At 36.4% G+C, this 17,102-nt stretch overlaps 1 protein-coding gene across 16 annotated transcripts in view; it reads left to right on the top strand.

The window, feature by feature from the left end:
* The window catches only part of PICALM (phosphatidylinositol binding clathrin assembly protein), a 111,306-nt gene that overhangs the window by 6,874 nt on the left and 87,330 nt on the right, over positions 1 to 17,102 (top strand). Inside the window, exon 1 of one of the 16 annotated variants that reach the window (XM_021102079.1) lies at positions 10,991 to 11,092. The gene's annotated coding sequence lies outside the window, so the exon portion shown is untranslated. 16 annotated transcript variants of the gene reach the window in all.

Genomic DNA, 17,102 nt, shown 5'->3' with positions numbered 1-17,102 from the left:
CATATTTGTGAGGTCAAAACTAATGTTAACGCATTACTTACCTTTTCCATTTTCATTCTTCCACAATTGTACAGTGGAGTTTTTCAGAGGCTATGTGAAAATGTAACACATTGAATGTAGTAGCAGATAAGAGAATCCACCTGTTTTCTATTAAGCCAGATATAAAGAGCAATCTTTACTCCTTTAGAATAGTATCTCTGTTCTAAATTCTGGTTTTGGAAAATACAGGTTTGTTGGTTTTTTTTTTATGAAAAATGCTAACATACAGTTTTATTACTTTAAAATGAATTAATGTTTAAAAATGTCTCAGTTTTAATTTCAAACGCAGTAAATATCAATAGCGGAAAAACCACATAAACAAAAGCTCTTTGGGGGTCCTCAGTTTTTCAGATTGTAAAAGTTCTGAGAATTAAGAAATACAGTTCTAAGGAGGAGTATATATTAAGAGGGGGGAAAAGGATACTCAGAAGTTAAACTTAAGTAGTCCCTTAAATTCTCGAGAGTAATTTTGCATTTGATATAATGGGTAATAGTGACCCAATCATTGTAGGAGTTTGAGCAAGAGATGTGACATAATCCTTTGATTATGTCATACTGTTGAGTAGGTTGGAAAGAATGCTCTGTGAGTTGGAAAGGAGACCACTGAGGGGCAAAAGAGTCTCTAACAGTAGTAATCTAAATTTTCCTGAAAGGCCTTGATGAAGTGCATCATTGATAGACTCTTGATCTATTTTTTTTTCACTATTTCTTCTCACTTTAAAAAAAGTGTGTATATATATATGTGTGTATATATATATATAAATTTCTTTTGAGCCAGGCAGACTAGCAGTTGTGCCAAAATAAGTTCTTGATCCCAAACTATTAGCTAGCCTTTGCAAATAAAAATACTAGTCCTTGGACAGAAAATATCTTCATTTCTTTGCCAGTACAGATCCATCCTTCCTTTTAAACCTTTTGTAAACTTCTTTCATAAAGATGTTACAGAATAACCCCCCCCCCCGTTCTGTCATTCCAACATTATTACAACCATTTAAAGTTTATGGGGTTTTTTTGGTTAAACTGTAGTGAGTATCATGCTTTTATATGTATTTTGGGTTCATGTGTGTTTTCTCTGTATCTCTAGTCAGTGATCCTTTGGTTCACAGTTAAGTTTTGAACAATTGCACGTTATCTCTCCTCACAGCTCAGACTATTCCGTGATTGAGCAAGGTATGAATGTAGCGTAGAGATTTATTCCAGTAGGCATTTTGCTAATGTTTTTGTGGCCATTATCTTAGTTGTAGTGAATGGTAATCTCCTGGTTACAAATTTATATGTAAAGTCAGTCAGTAGTATTGATTTAAAAAAACCATTGTAACAAATTGTTAATGTGTTTCATGGAGCCTGTGAGGCATTGAAGTTTAGTTTTGTTTAAATACTATATGGTTTTTCCAATTATTGTCATAGCAAAGAGTTTTTTGGCTACAGCTACTCAGTTTGAAAACTATAATAAAACTCATGTTTTTGAGGATATATTCTTGAAGGTAGGGATTAATTTTAAGAATTAAACAGGGGACCAGAATTAGACTTGAAATGATGATCAGAGAGCTGCTTCCTTGTACGACTCCAGGAAGTGCTGATCACATTATAATCTATATGTAGAGTGCCTCCAGTATATAACTGTATGGGAGCCACACTTTAGATATAAGGAAGGCTAAAAAGTACACTTAAAATGCAAAACAAACAAACGACTGTTAGAATGAAGCCTTATGAGGTATGAGGCAGGGGTTGGAGTGATGATAGTGATGGCTGTGATGATAAGACCACTAAATCTAGATCATCAGTTGATTCCAGGGGCTGGTGGGAATTGCTGAGAGTTTTCTCTGAATGCTTGGAATTCCAGCAGTGATTTCTGAAGTGAAATAAAAAAACTTGGTTGAAAAGTTGTAAAACTACTAAGTCAGAAACTTAGTAGTTGAAAGCTTGCTATGGGCGCCTGATTTTACTCAAGGGACACTTTTTCCAAGTAGTGGTTGAGAAAGCTAGATAGGCTCTCCAAACTTCTTCCCTCACTAAAGGTTGCAGGTGTACTTTACAAGCGACTTCATAGGATATGTATACTCAATTGCTATATTTTAATGTACTTGTTTCTGCCTCATGATGGTAAGATCTGAGAACAAGGGTCATAGTGTGTGTGTGTATATGTGTATGTTAAAACTTTTATGTGCTGGTAATTGTGTTAGTTATCTTGTGGACGCTTGAGAAATACAAATGTAAACATTTTAAATACATCTAATATGCAAAAGTCTTATTTTAATTCATATATGTACCAAAAAGTAAATAGGGTAGTATTCACATTGGAAAGGAGTTGTGGACCTTTTTGGTGTATTTGAAACAGTTGTGTGCAGAAATTTGATTTCTACATGGTATTGACTGATTTGAAATGTTGTCATCTAACCAATCCAGAGCTAATGTGAAAAGAGCGTTGTGAGGTAAATGGATTTTTTTTTTTGTATGTGTATAATCTTTAAATTGAGATGTAGTTTGCATAACAAATATATTCACAATGTTGTGTGTCTTTGTCATCATCATTTTACATGCCCAGCAGCAATGTATAAAGGTTTTAGTTTCTCTACATTCTTGCCAACACTTGTTTTATTTTTTCAAGGTTTTAAAAATTTTACTTAAAAGAAACTTTTTTTTTAAATTGTAGCCATCCTAGTTAAAGCGGTATATCATGATTTTGGTTTGCGTATTTCCCTGATGACTCATGGTGTTGAGCATCTTTTTAACAATGTTGAGCTTATTGACCATTTGTATATCTTTGGAAAAAATGCCTGTACAGATCCTTTGCCCATTTTATATATACACACACACACACACACACGATACATATATTTCTTATACATATATTTTTGTTATTTTTCACGGTTTTAAAAATTTATATATAAAAATTTATCGTGTGTGTGTGTGTGTGTGTGTGTAAAGGCTGCCCTGAGGCATGTGGAAGTTCCTGCGCTGGGGATCCAGCTGTAGTCACAACCTATGCAGTAGCTGTGGCAAAGCTCATCCTTAACCCACTGTGCTGGGCCGGAATCAAATCTGCGTTCCAGCGCTCCATATAGGCTGGTGATCCCTTTGTGCCACAGTGGGGACTCTGCCTTTACCCATTTAGATCCTTATATGATTTGCAGATATTTTTTCCCATCCTGTGTCTTATCTTTCCACTTTTTTTTTTTTTTTTTTTGTCTTTTGTCTTTTGTTGTTGTTGTTATTGTTGCTATTTCTTGGGCCGCTCCCGCGGCATATGGAGGTTCCCAGGCTAGGGGTCGAATCGGAGCTGTAGCCACCAGCCTACGCCAGAGCCACAGCAACGCGGGATCCGAGCCGCGTTGGCAACCTACACCACAGCTCACGGCAACACCGGATCGCCAACCCACTGAGCAAGGGCAGGGACCGAACCCGCAACCTCATGGTTCCTAGTCGGATTCGTTAACCACTGCGCCACGACGGGAACTCCCTTTTTCCACTTTTTTGATAGTGCCCCCTCCTCTTTTTTAAAACAACTTGTAGTTGATTTACAGTGTTAGTTTCAGGTATACAACATAGTGATTCATAGTTTTTTAATAGATGATAGTGTCCTTTGATGCACAGTTTTTAATTTTGAAGTTCAGTATTTCTGCGTTTTCTTTGATCATTCATGCTTTTGGAATATCTTAAGAAATCATTGGCTAATCCAAGGTTACACAGATTTATAACCTCAGCTACTCCTAAAAGTTTTAAAGTTTTTACCTCTTTTAGGTTTGACCAGTTTTGAGTTAATTTTTATATATAGTGTGTGGAGGCCAGGTGATATTAAGGAAAATTAAGGATATTTGAGTTTTCCCCCTTCTTTTGAGGTTGATATGGTCTGACTCTACTACCTCTGTGTACTAGGGAAGCAGAAATTAGCGAGGGAGAAGCAATTTTCATTGATGGCGTTCTCCAGTGCTGGTGTAGTTCATTGACTATAGAAAATATGAGTCAAACATTCTTTCAGCTGGAAGAACCACTTAATCTAATCTAACAAAAAATTTTTATTTTAGGTTCCCAGGATCGAGTAAATGTGTGAAGAGATAATACATAGTTGCATGGGTATCAATACACAGTTATTTTGTTGACACGGAATGGTGTGTATGTTTCCATAGTATCTTTTACTTCCCCATAATGACACTTCATGTGGTGTAATTCTTTGTAGCTTCTATAATTGTGTGTTTATAGAACTTTACTGTGTCTCCTTTACTGTGCTGAGTAGATCATATAGCAAGGATGTAATAAACAGATGCTGAAAGAATGAAGGAGGTATGAAGTTTTCGTGGGGGTTTCTAATGTGTTATTAAACAGTATTTTAGGATTTTTTTCCGTAAAGAAAGAGGAATATTACTCTAAGGGTAGCAGTCTTTGCTATAAGTTGTAGCTGTTCATTTAAACTTTTTTTGTGTTTCCATATAGTAAATTTTTAATCTTTACTTGTTGAAAATGTAATTATGGACATTGAGAAATAATTTTTTTTTTTTTTTTTTTTGTCTTTTCTAGGGCTGCTCCCGCGGCATATGGAAATTCCCAGGCTAGGGGTCTAATCGGAGCTGTAGCCACTGGCCTATGCCAGAGCCACAGCAACGCGGGATCTGAGCCGCGTCTGCAACCTACACCACAGCTCATGGCAGCGCCAGATCCTTAACCCACTGAGCAAGGCCAGGGATCGAACCTGCAACCTCATGGTTCCTAGTCAGATTCGTTAACCACTGCACCATGAGGGGAACTCCGAGAAATAAATTTTTAAAGTTAGATTATGTAAACTAGAGAAGCTTGACACACTAGAATATTATTAATTCCAGGGTCTACCTAATACTGATATATTTCACTTCAGACAAATATTTCTTCTGCTTTCCTTCTTTTTTTTCCCCTAGTATTGTTGTAAATATTATTTGCTGATGTATGATTATTCTAAGTGAATTCCAGGAAGTCCTTGGAGGCTTTGTGTTATCTGTGATAACAGAAGACCTGACAGCAGAATGACAGCTTATTTGCTAAATGTTTGTATATTTTGTTATAAGATGTTAACAAAACATGTAAAGTGCAAAGAAAGTTAGAAATGAAGTATACGCGGCGTTCCCGTCGTGGCGCAGTGGTTAACAAATCCGACTAGGAACCATGAGGTTGCGGGTTCGGTCCCTGCCCTTGCTCAGTGGGTTGACGATCTGGCGTTGCCGTGAGCTGTGGTGTAGGTTGCCAACGCGGCTCGGATCCCGCGTTGCTGTGGCTCTGGCGTAGGCCAGTGGCTACAGCTCCGATTCGACCCCTAGCCTGGGAACCTCCATATGCCGTGGGAGCGGCCCAAAGAAATAGCAAAAAGACAAAAAAAAAAAAAAAAAAAAAAGAAATGAAGTATACGACTTTAATAGGCTATAAGGAATGAACTGGATGTTGGCCGTGGTTGGCTTCTTCCTACTGCCTACTTCAGCTATGCCCTTTCTTTCCTCATTTTAGGACTCTGGTGAATTGCCTATGGAAATCCAAGTTAATTTTCTCTTGAAAGTGAAATGTAGAACAATCTTAATTCATTTGTGTACCTAAAGACCCAAGAGCTTATTATTTTGTGTGACTTTATTTTTCTTGGGTAGGCCTGAGTGGAAAAAAGATAATTATAAGATCAAATCTTTTAAAAATTTTCTTTTATTTTAGTAAAATTATCTAGGAGGCTGTTCGCTCTATGAGCGAGAGTATGGGGTGAAAGTTCTGAGATTGAGTTCTCTTAACATTTGAGCAGTGCTGGCAAAAACTGGTTAGAAGCAGTAAGTGGGTGCTAAGGAAAAGTGATTGAGGTCTAAAAAAGAATGTAAAATGAATGACACTTGATCCTTACCCAAGAAAGGAACATGAGATCAATGTTTAAAATGTGTAAACAGGAGTTCCCCTTGTGGTACAGTGGAAATGATTCCAGCTGGTGTCCATGAGGATGCGTGTTAGATCCCTGGCTTCAGTCAGTGGGTTGGGGATCTGGTGTTGCCGTTAGCTGTTCGTGTAGGTTGCAGATTCGGCTCGGATCCTGTGTGGTTGTAGCTGTGGCGTAGGCCAGCAACTGCAGCTCTGATTTGACCTCTAGCCTGGGAACTTCCATATGCCATGAGTGTGGCCCTAAAAAAACCCAATAAAATAAAATGTGTAAACAAATAATTACTTAATACATTGAAATAAATGCATAATTTTTTTGTATAAAGTATCAAAGGAGGGGCTGGAGTGATTAATTTTGAAGGAGTTAGTGACAGCTTCATAGAGGAGGTGACAGGAATTTTAAGGATGATTAGTGATTTGCCAGATGGACAAAGGGATTCCTCCTAAAAAGATTAGCACATGCAGTAACATAGAGGCAAGAAAGAACATTCCAGTGTGTTTGGGAAAAACTGGTCTCTTCAGCCCTCTTCCCTAAATATTCATTTTAGAATCCCCTTTCCTCCTGTTTGTTAGCTGCTTTTCCTAGCTTTAGATGCCAGTGCTATGTAACTGGAGGTATACTCTTTGCTTTTTCCTGGTAATTTGTGGTAGGGCTGTTGGAAGGGATAGGAAGGAATGAATGTACAATCCTGTTGCCATTTGTGTAGGTGGCTAAATGAGCATTGCACCTCAGATCAGACCTCTAAATAATGTAATACATGGTGGTTTGGGTCTTTAAATAAATTAAATCATGTACGCTGATCTCATGGCTTTTGTGGGCTTATTTGCAAGTGGAGTTTTTTGTTTGTTTTTGTTGTTTTATTTTTAGTTTCAAAGTTAGGAATGTTCTTCAACTGTCTTTATCATCCAATGATGGTCATTATACATAGGAAAAATTTGTTAGGGACGTGTTTGATTATATGGTTTAATAATTGTTATCAGTTGATCTTCAAAGGGTATGTTAATTTCTTGTATCCTTGTTTCTTGTTTTTAAAGCCTGATTTAGTCTAGTGGAAATTAGTATGCTCGTTAGCAAATGCATATTGAATATCTGCTATATATCCAACTTACTGTGTTGAGATTACTGAGAAATCTAAAAGTAAAATTGCTGATCATGTCCTCAGTCTAGTAAGGAAGATGAAGTACAAATAGTTGTATTACCAGGCAATGTATGATAAGCTTAGATCAAATGTCATTGAAAATTAAAGGGAGAGATAACTGCTTTTGATAAGGGGGAGAAATGGACCTTAAATTAGCAGCAGTAAGCATTTCAGATGGAGGAAAGAGCGTGAACAAACATTTGTCAGTAGGAAAACTGCAACTGTGTTTGGGGAACAAAAGGAATCTGTTCCTTTTGGATGGAACAGTAGATGGTAAATGGGACAGTTTGAGGCCAGAAGAAAAACAGGTTAGATGAAAGGAGAAAAATAGTTGGATCAGTTGTCTGAGGCAAGATCGTGGAGGGATTATGGATTTTAATCATATGATCTTTAGATAGATGTCATCTCCTAGTAGCTGTCCGTAAAGTTGCACCATAGTTAGTTAGAGCTGATTTTCAAAGTTGTGCTATATTTTCTGTTGCCAGTGATAGGGAAGGCAAGAAATTTTGTTGATCTGGAAGTGGAGAATGAGATTTTTACCCCTCTAGCTTTTTATATTTACTTGATTATTATGGACTGCATCAATAGTAGCAATATTTAAGGTTTTGGGGATTTGAAAGTCTGTAGCTTGCACAGGAATAAATTATTTTAAAAGTCTTCTAAACAATAATAATATATTCCTAATTTTGATCTGAAGATAGAGATTTTATAAAAGTTTAGGGGAACTTTTCAGTCTTCAGTGTTAGACAAAATCTGATCAAATCAATTTAGTTTAAGACATAACCTGCATAATGGGGATAATAGCTAAGATTTAAAGAATCCTTTCTGGAAGCTCCCTGGTGGCTCAGCAGGTTAAGGATCTGGCATTCCCTCTGCTGTAGCTTTGGTTACAGCTGTAGCCTTGGTTTGACCCCTGGCCTGGAAACTTTCACATGCTGTGGGCATGGCCAAAAAATAAAAATAAAAAGAATCCTTTCTGTCTTAAGCACTTGACATGCATTAACACAGTTGATCTTTATAAAAAAACCTACTGAGGAGTTCCCAGTTGTGGCTCAGGGGTTTATGAACTCAGCTAGTATCCATGAGGATGTGGGTTCAATCCCTGGCCTCACTCAGTGGGTTAAGGATTTGGCATTGTCATGAGCTGTGGTGTAGGTTGCAGACTTGGCTCGGATGTGGTGTTGCTGTGGCTGTGGCATAAGCTAGCCCTTAGCCAGGGAACGTCCATATGCCATAGGTGTGGCCAAAAAAAGCAAAATAAACGAAAAATTTATTGAATAGATAGAAGAAAATTCGCATTTTTGGCCATTTTTTCCGAAAACAAAATCACAGGAAACAATGCTGCCCCTCCTTCCCAATGACAGATATGTAAATTAGAATTGTTTTTCAAATAAAGATGAAGCATTGGTAGGTGAGCTCTATTGTACAGATACATAAACTGAAACATTACTAATAAAAGGAAACAATAAATTTGATACTAAAATGACAAAAACCTGAGTGGAAGTCAGGCAATCTGGGGGATCTCTTAGCTCACAGAGAACTTTTGGGGAATGGGCTATAGTTAGGAGAAAGCCTTTCTTTGAAAAATATAATTTCTATAAATATGTACGATTACATTTAGAAATGGCATCTTTTACTACTACTTATACTTTCAAGAGGAATTAGCCCTGAACTGAAATGTGGTGTGCTGGCCCCAGCTCCATATTACCTTAGGAAAATCTCTTACTTAGATTGCTTATTTTCTAAAGTACCTCCCTGTCCTGCTATTCTGTGATGCTATATCTGTGCCCCTGTAGCTTTTTTTGTTCTTGTCTTGATGTTTTGGAAACTAAGATTAAGGACAATTTCTCTATGAGCTTTTGCTTTATTCTCCTTTTTTTTTTTTTTTCGGTCTTTTTAAGGCCGCACCTGCAGCACATGGAAGTGGGCTAGGGGTCTGATCTAAGCTGCAGCTGTGTGTCTGTGCCCCAGCAACACCAGATCCAAGCCACATCCATGACCTATTCTGCACCTTGCGGCAGTGCTGCATCCTTAACCCCACTGAGCGAGGCCAGGGATCAAGCCTGCATCCTCATGGATACTAGTTGGATTCTTAACCCATTGAGTCACAATGGGAACTCCTGCTTTATTCTCCATTAATTAATTAATTCTCCACTGTCATCTTTATCTGAAAAACAGTTTTAATTTGCATATCTGTCATTGGGAAGGAGGGGCAGCATTGTTTCCTGTGATTTTGTTTTCGGAGAAAATGGCCAAAAATGTGAGTTTTCTTCTATCTTTATTAAGAATATGTAAATTATGTACAATATTAAAATACTTGATAATGAAAGACTTCCTGTTAGCCTTTCCAACAATGTTTCAGATGCTTGCTTTTTTGAATTTTTCCCTTCAGTCAGCGAGATTGACCACAGGATATTTATCTTCCTTTCAAGTTTGTTCCCTTTGGGCATATATGTTTGGGTTGGGTACCCTTTTTGGTGAAGGAGCGTAGGACCCTTCTGCCCCCTTTCCCTTACCCATTTGGTCAGATGAACCATACCTGGCAAGCCATTGGTAGCACTTGTAATCAGATTGCTCTTCTATCCCTCTGCAGAGGCCTTTTCTTTTTTCTGTTTTCTTTTTTTAAATTCTTGTAGCATCTTGAACATGTTTATTTTTCCTGAAAACAGAGATTCTGCTTTATTCATCTCTCTTGATATCCCCAATACTCAGAATATAATGCCTGGTGCATAATAGTATCTTAGTAGATACTTGATAAATCTTTGATGAAGATAATGGACTTAATATACTGGGATAGTGAATGAATATTTAGTCAACGCCTTTTTGTTTTATTTTTAAATATGAAATTCTTGAACAGAATTAATATTTATTGCAAATATTCAGATATAATCTTGGTCTTTAGCTAGTTGGTTCACCTGATAAGTTCAGTGTACATCCTAGGATTATGAATTTGATACCTGATAAAGGGTGATGGTGGTTAACTCTTGCCGCAAACTTAATTATCTACACTAGCTAATGGTGTTGCTTCTGTTGGCTGTTGGTTATAATGGGAGATCAATTGGGTGTATATAATGGAGCATTACTAATCCATCACCATGTGTTAATTTGCACAGTAATTTAAAATTATTTGGTTAAATGATGAGTTTGTGAATTAATGCCTGAAACCTTATTTTTATCCCTTAATTTCAGAGGACCATAGAAATATAAGCATTATCATTCATTATTTTTGTTACAAATATTCTTAATTTTTTTGTTGGTGGCTTATAGTTCTTGAAATGTGTGTATACTGTGGATAAATATTGTGGATAGGAGTTGCATATATTTACTTATTAGTGCCAGAACATGTAATAGGCATCAGTTTTTCTGACTATAATTGCTTTTAATGTTTGGCCTGCAACCTTTTGTGTACTTAGCACACCAATTAAGGGAAGCGGGGCAAAAAAGTTTGCTTTTCCATGCAGTATGTGTACTTGTAGGTAGTTTTGAGTTAAGTAACTTGTCTAATACATTGTGAGCTATCTTTCTCTTTGGTCACCTTGTATATGATAAAAAATTATACCTAGGAAACTTGTTTTTTATATTTGTTGGTACCTTTTTTAACTACTAAGTTTGTCTATTTTCAGAGAGCATTTTAGGAAAGAGATGGGCAAGATTTTAGAAATGTGTACACTTATTAGGTGGATAGAGAAAAAGCATTTCACTAATTGCACTTCCTAGCTGTATTTTTCAGGTGAGATGTTCAGGGGATATTGGTCTAGTTTTGATTTATCAGGCCATTGTGAAGATTGATTGGTAAATACAAAATTGGATTGATTGCTCTACAGTGAATTTGTTTTTAGAACCACATATACAAGAGGGTTATAAGATCACTGCATTTGATCTTCTGGTATGAAAAATCAAGGAAAGATTTGTTTGTTTTTTACATTATCACCTTCTGTTTTCAGATCTTGAAGAAATAACCACATCCATATTCCCATTTGTGCATTTCTTTTTAGAGGTAAAACCAGCTGTTTAATGATGGAAGAATTAAGGTTTAGCAGGTAGTATTTCCTCTTTGATTTTTCTTTTCTCAGTATTAACTTTTGTAACTTTTCTTCACAGAGTTATGTAATTATATATTGTCAGGTTTGGAATTCGTGTTTGGTTTCACTTCAGTGTGAGATTTTAGATTGGGTACAATGTAAACAATTTATTTTTGTTCTTCATATTCTTGCAAAATATTATTTTGATTTGGTGACCTAGAGTGGACCAAGATGTTATTTTCCAGGTGATTTCTGTAGCACATCCTAGAAACACTGCATAAACACAGCTCAGTGGCAATAAACTATATAACCATAGGTACTGAGTTAAAAATTAGTTTTAGAAAAAAAAGATTACAGAGTTGCAACTGTCAGTTAAGTTAGAAATCTATTTATAAAGTAGCTCAGGAGACTGAGACACTTCTTGACTAACTACAAGGAAAAAACTGTTTCTTCCTCTTAGGAGATGGAAACCTTTTTTGCTTTTTAGGGCAGCACGCACCCACAGCATAGGGAAGTTCCCATGCTAGGGGTCAAATCTGATCTACAGCTGCTGGCCTACACCACAGCCACAGCAACACTAGATCTGAGCTGTATCTGCAACCTATACCACAACTAGCGGCAACACCAGGCCCTTGACGTGCTGAATGAGGCCAGGGATTGAACCTGAGTTTGATACTAGTCAGGTTTGTTTTCGCTGAGCCATAGCCGGAACTCCAGAAACGTTTTTTTTTAAGAGAGAAGCTTAAACTGTTTCCTAATCTTTGGTTTGTAGACTTAATCTAGAAGTGCTTTTTCTTTGACTTTTTTTTCATCAGAGTTAGGCTTTCCTAACTTAGCCAGAGACCAACCAAGAAGATATTGTAGCTTTTAAGCGTCCCCTTTCCCCCTTTTTAAACATAGTTTACTTATCCTATTATTTAGAATTGGGAATGATCACATCTCCAGGGCAGATGACTATAAAACTGCTTTATGTGTTCTTCTCATGTAAAATCATGTAGGCCCTACTTCACTTGAAATCTGATGAATTGACTTAGTGTGTTTTGTAACATTCTTGACTTTTTAAACCTTTGCTTATAAGTTAAGGCTTGCAGTTTCGGAGGTGCTTGGAGATGGGGATGCCAGAACTCTTGAAACATGTTCCTTGTGAACTTGGGTTGAATAATATGATGCCTTCTTTATACCCTGTCAACTTTAGTTCCTTGTGGTCAGGATGAAAATGAGGATGCCATTGAGTAGAATATGCCATACTAGACAAGAGGTGGTTACTGTCTGAACTAGAAATTAGACTTGTAAGGGTAAAAGAAATGCGTGAATTTTAGAATAATTAGAAAAAGTGATGCTAATGAGAGAATGAAAAGAGTGGAATGAAAAGAGAGAATTAAGAGAAAACATGTGAATGTCTTCATCCATCCATTCCTCTAGTGGAAAGATTATTGTTCTAAAGAATCTTAATTCCAGCTCAGCTACTAGTTTGCTTTACTTCAGGTAGGCATGTATTTAAATCTTTATAGTGGAACAAACAGATCATCGCTTGCCTCGTCACAAGGCTGTTGTAATAACTAAAGACTAAGGAAATAAAAGAAATTTGTTAAAAAATAGGAAGAAATCACGCATGTAAGAATTTTGCCACTCTTAAGATCAGGTGCAAGCAACTGTGGTTAACACTTCCCAGTGGAAGAAGTTGGGCTTTATAAACATTCTGATGAAAAGTTTGCAGACATCATTGAGTTTGAGGTGGCTTCATAGTATTGTATTGGAAAAGTGATGGAGTAGTAGTCTACTAAAATGAGGGAAAACTCATCAATAAAATATGATAAAATAAAATATGATACATTTTAGTAGTAGTTTACTAAAATGAGGGAAACTCACCAATAAAATATAAAAAACTCACCAACAGAAAACTAACAATATCTAATATTTAATGGTGCTTTAAAGCTTATAAAGTACTCTATATTGTCTTATGATGTATTGGGAAAATTAATTTCTACTGTTCCTATTTTTAAAATGAAGAAATTAAAATCGTAATTGTAAATAGTGAATCTGGAATTTGATTCTAGAGCCTTTGCTCATTCTTATATCACTTCATCCTGTGTACAGTCCTAGCACATGGCAATGATTGTGGCCATGAATGGGAAGTATTGGAAGGAGAGCCTAGAGCAGAATTTTAGTGATGGTGGAGTTAGCATCCTCACCATTACTGTTTGAAGCAGATTGGAAATGAGTGGCACTTAGGATGAACTATCAAATACGTGTGAGTCAGAGAGAACTCTAATAGTGAGTAGTCAACTTTAAGGAATAGAAATAACTAAAAACATACCACTTCTTCCTCCCTGCCAATCCCAGTCATTCTCAAAGTTATCCAGTATAGTAGTGAAAAGGAAAGCTACTTAATGTTCTCCAGTATTTGTCAAGTTTAGCAAAGATGATACCCTAAAAGGAGTAGTATTCAAAGTAGTAGTGTTTTAGATGGTTACCCTTGTCACAGTAGCAAAAGGGAAATTGGCAAAAGATTGGTACTGTAAAATGAAGAAAGGTGTTTAATATTATTGAAGCATGATTTACATGGAATCTTTAAGTTAAAAAAAGTTAACGTCTTCACTTCAATTTTGGCAGCTTTTATAAGTAGATTTTTATCTCAGAAGATATTATACCTTTTAAGAAAATCATTTGTCAAGGAGGTGAAATTTTAAGGATTTTTTAATGCTGAGAAATAGGCAAACATGGGTTATAGTGAATTTTATAATAACAGTTATATGGTTATGAAATGTGTGACTAGAAATTTTTTTTTTTTTTTGCTAAAATACTTCTAGTGATTTTTTTTTGTAGAAACCTAAAGGCTTAGGTTTAAACTTACTAGGAAAAATATTTTGGCTTTATTTTAATTGCTCACATTTTCCACTTAAAGAGTATTATTTTAAAACTTAAAGCTATGTAAGTGGGTTATTATTTGCTGCTTCCTATTTTTCACTATTTATAGCAGTTTAAAAAAACAGATTTTTTCAGAAATGGCTTTCACTTGTTACCCACGGGCTTAGAGGGGTCTGCTTGCCAAAGATGTGGCACTTCATGAACTGTAGTAGATGGCTGGTGCTATTTTGACTCACTGAAGGTGAACATGTTGCTTTGATTTAATCGTGAAGTATGTGAATGAGTTAACTATGTACATAAAACTAGAGGCTTTGCAGAAACACCGAGAGAAGATTGCTCTTCAGCATGACTGGTTTGGTGAGGGTGATGAAGCAGACATTTGATATAGGATGAATGGTATGCCTCCAGTCTTACTGACTTTGTGGAAAATGGTAATTGATTATGGTGGTCAGTTCCATAGGCCTCCAGGCCACTGGTGACATACTACCTAATTGTTACTGTGATTTTCAAGTCTCTTTATCCCAGACTCCTGATTATCATGTATAATTAGCAACCTCCCCCAGGCATATGCCCCGTCCTTCATAAGCTCTAAGAAGTCCTTAGCACTTCGCACTATCTGACGTATATTTGTTCATTTGTTTATTGATTGTCTCTCCTACTAGTATATAAGCTTCATGATAGCAGGAAGTTTGTCCAGTATTGTGTATTTCTAGCTCTTAAGACTATTTGGCATGGTACATATGCAATGTGTATTGTAGAATAAATGAGATTTCTGTTTGTCCGTACTTAGGTTTGTAAAGTTGTGAGAAGATGAAATCTAAAGATTCTATTGTTCTGATTGCACTGGGGACATGAAACTTGTGTTTTCTGGGTGAGGTAGATTCTGGCACAGAGGTCCTGCAGTTCATTATTATCTCTGTCTAGGCAGATTTAAATTTTTAAAAGAAGCCATGAAAATTCTTTTTAGATGTGGGCTTGGCTGTTACTGAATAACATTAACCTAGCTTTGGGGAGGACTTTTTACCTTCTTTTCTCTTCTCCCCTCTCATCTTAGAGTGGAGAAATGGACTTTTGTTTCACCTATAAAATCTACACATGCTTATACCATCATATCAACACATGTACGAGGAAGGCGCCGTGCCACACATTCTGGAAGATAAAAGGAAACAAGAGATTCCTGAATTTATTTTAGCAAGTAAAGAATGAGTCTTGATCACTTAAAAAATGGTGGACCAGTCAAGTTACAATTAAGATTATATTCTCGTTTTTTTTAAGCATGGGATATTTTGGACATAGGGGTGAAAATTTCTAGTATTTCCAACTCCCCAGAGAAGAAATTTGAGAATCATTTGCTGGAGTGAGAGCACAAAATAGAAAGGAAGCATATCTGTATAGGCCGGCTCAGAAAGAACCAGAATATAGTTCTCATAGAAAGAAGAATGCAACTACACCAGGAATAGATGGTGGTAGTGTATTAATTCCTTAGCCACATGTAGACTTTTATTAGGTCACTTATAACTAGGGTGAGATATAATTTATATTCCAAACTGGGTCACTTTTGAGAGTGAAAGTATGTGCTACCTGAATGAGACACTGGGACAACAGGTGTAAACGAGAACTGTTCCAGTAAAAACCGGGACACTTCATTACCCCCCTGCTAATAATATACTTTTCTCCAGACTTAGTCCCAGTTCTTGAACCTCTCCACAGGACTTGTTCTCCTTTAAAGAACTCTGATGTACATTTGCAGTCTTTCAAGCTTTGGTTCCTTTTTCCGGGTCTTGGTGAATGAAAGAATTCTTTCCATATTTTCTGCAACCTGGACTGTTCTGGTTACAGCATTGGTGGAGGTGAGTGAACTCTTAATATATTGTTTGATGACCTTTATTTTGCTTAGGAAATCAGGTGTGTTTCTGATCTGATGTTAGATTGTTTTTGATACTCTTGGTTATATCTCCTTAACTGGGCTGATGAACTGTTATTAAGTTCTTAGATTGTATTACCAAAAAAAAAAAAAGAATTTGTAATTTTGGCATTTACTCTTAAATTGCTTAATACATACTTCATGTCTTTTCTTTCCTACAGGTGGGATTGTAATTCTGAAACTGCTCAAAATGGAAGAACACCTTGTGCTCATGTGGACTTTTAATGTTGGAACACTGTAATGCTTGTATTTTGTTTTCCTGTTCAGTTTAAATAAATGTTAAAATTCTTATATTAAGTGATGTGTCTTTGTTCTACTAAGTAACTTTTTATTATCATCTTCCATTACCTGGTAAATTAAACATTAACACAAATAATAATTACCTTTGAGTAGTGCTTACCAAAATATGATTCTCCTCAACTCTAAGATCCTTACTCGGAATCTTGGTTGGGCCTAAAGTGTCTAGGTTTGGAAATCACTGGGAATCCTAAACAATCTCAAAATTAAGGAGTTTGTTTTATAGCTAAGCTTGGACCCATGTGTTCTTTCCAGAGCCCTGTTGTTTTTCTGTACAGTCTGCCATCTAGTGGTAGGAATGCAGACTACACCACAACATTAAGGAGAGAGCTCTGGGTTTTCCTGGCTAAAACATTTTGATAATGGGAGGGGAAAATGACCCTTTCACTTGAAGAAAGAAGGTGGTGGCGGTGAATTCTGAGAGTATTCCAGGAGTATATGTTTTTCTAAGGAGTGCTTTCATGACTTAAATTTTCCTTGCTCTTGTAAGATTTTTATGTTTATGACAGATTTGTTGGCAAAGAGGCAAATGCATAAATAATAACAGATTATAAGAGACAATAGGTTGAGCTGATTTGAAAAAGATACTTTGCGTGTGATTAAAATTTTAGAGCAACGATATGTTGGTTCCATTAACTAAAACAATTTATTTTTGCACTTTTTATTTATTTATTTTTATCAATTTAAACTAAATTTAATCTTTTTTCCCCCCAATACAATTTTTTTTCTTCTGTACAGCATGGTGACCCAGTTACACATTGTATTTTTGCACATTATCATGCTCCATCATAAATGACTAGACATAGTTCCCAGTGCTACACAGCAGGATCTCATTGCTAATTCATTCCAAAGGCAATAGTTTGTATCTATTAACCCCAAGCTCCCCAACCACCCCACTCCTTCCCCCTTCCCCCTGGCAACCACAAGTCTATTCTGCAA

This window comes from Sus scrofa, chromosome 9 (assembly GCF_000003025.6).
Source record: "Sus scrofa isolate TJ Tabasco breed Duroc chromosome 9, Sscrofa11.1, whole genome shotgun sequence".
In the NCBI taxonomy this organism is placed as follows: Eukaryota; Metazoa; Chordata; class Mammalia; order Artiodactyla; family Suidae; genus Sus; species Sus scrofa.
Note: the sequence above shows the minus strand (reverse complement) of the source record. Positions and strands in the feature narration are given on the sequence as shown.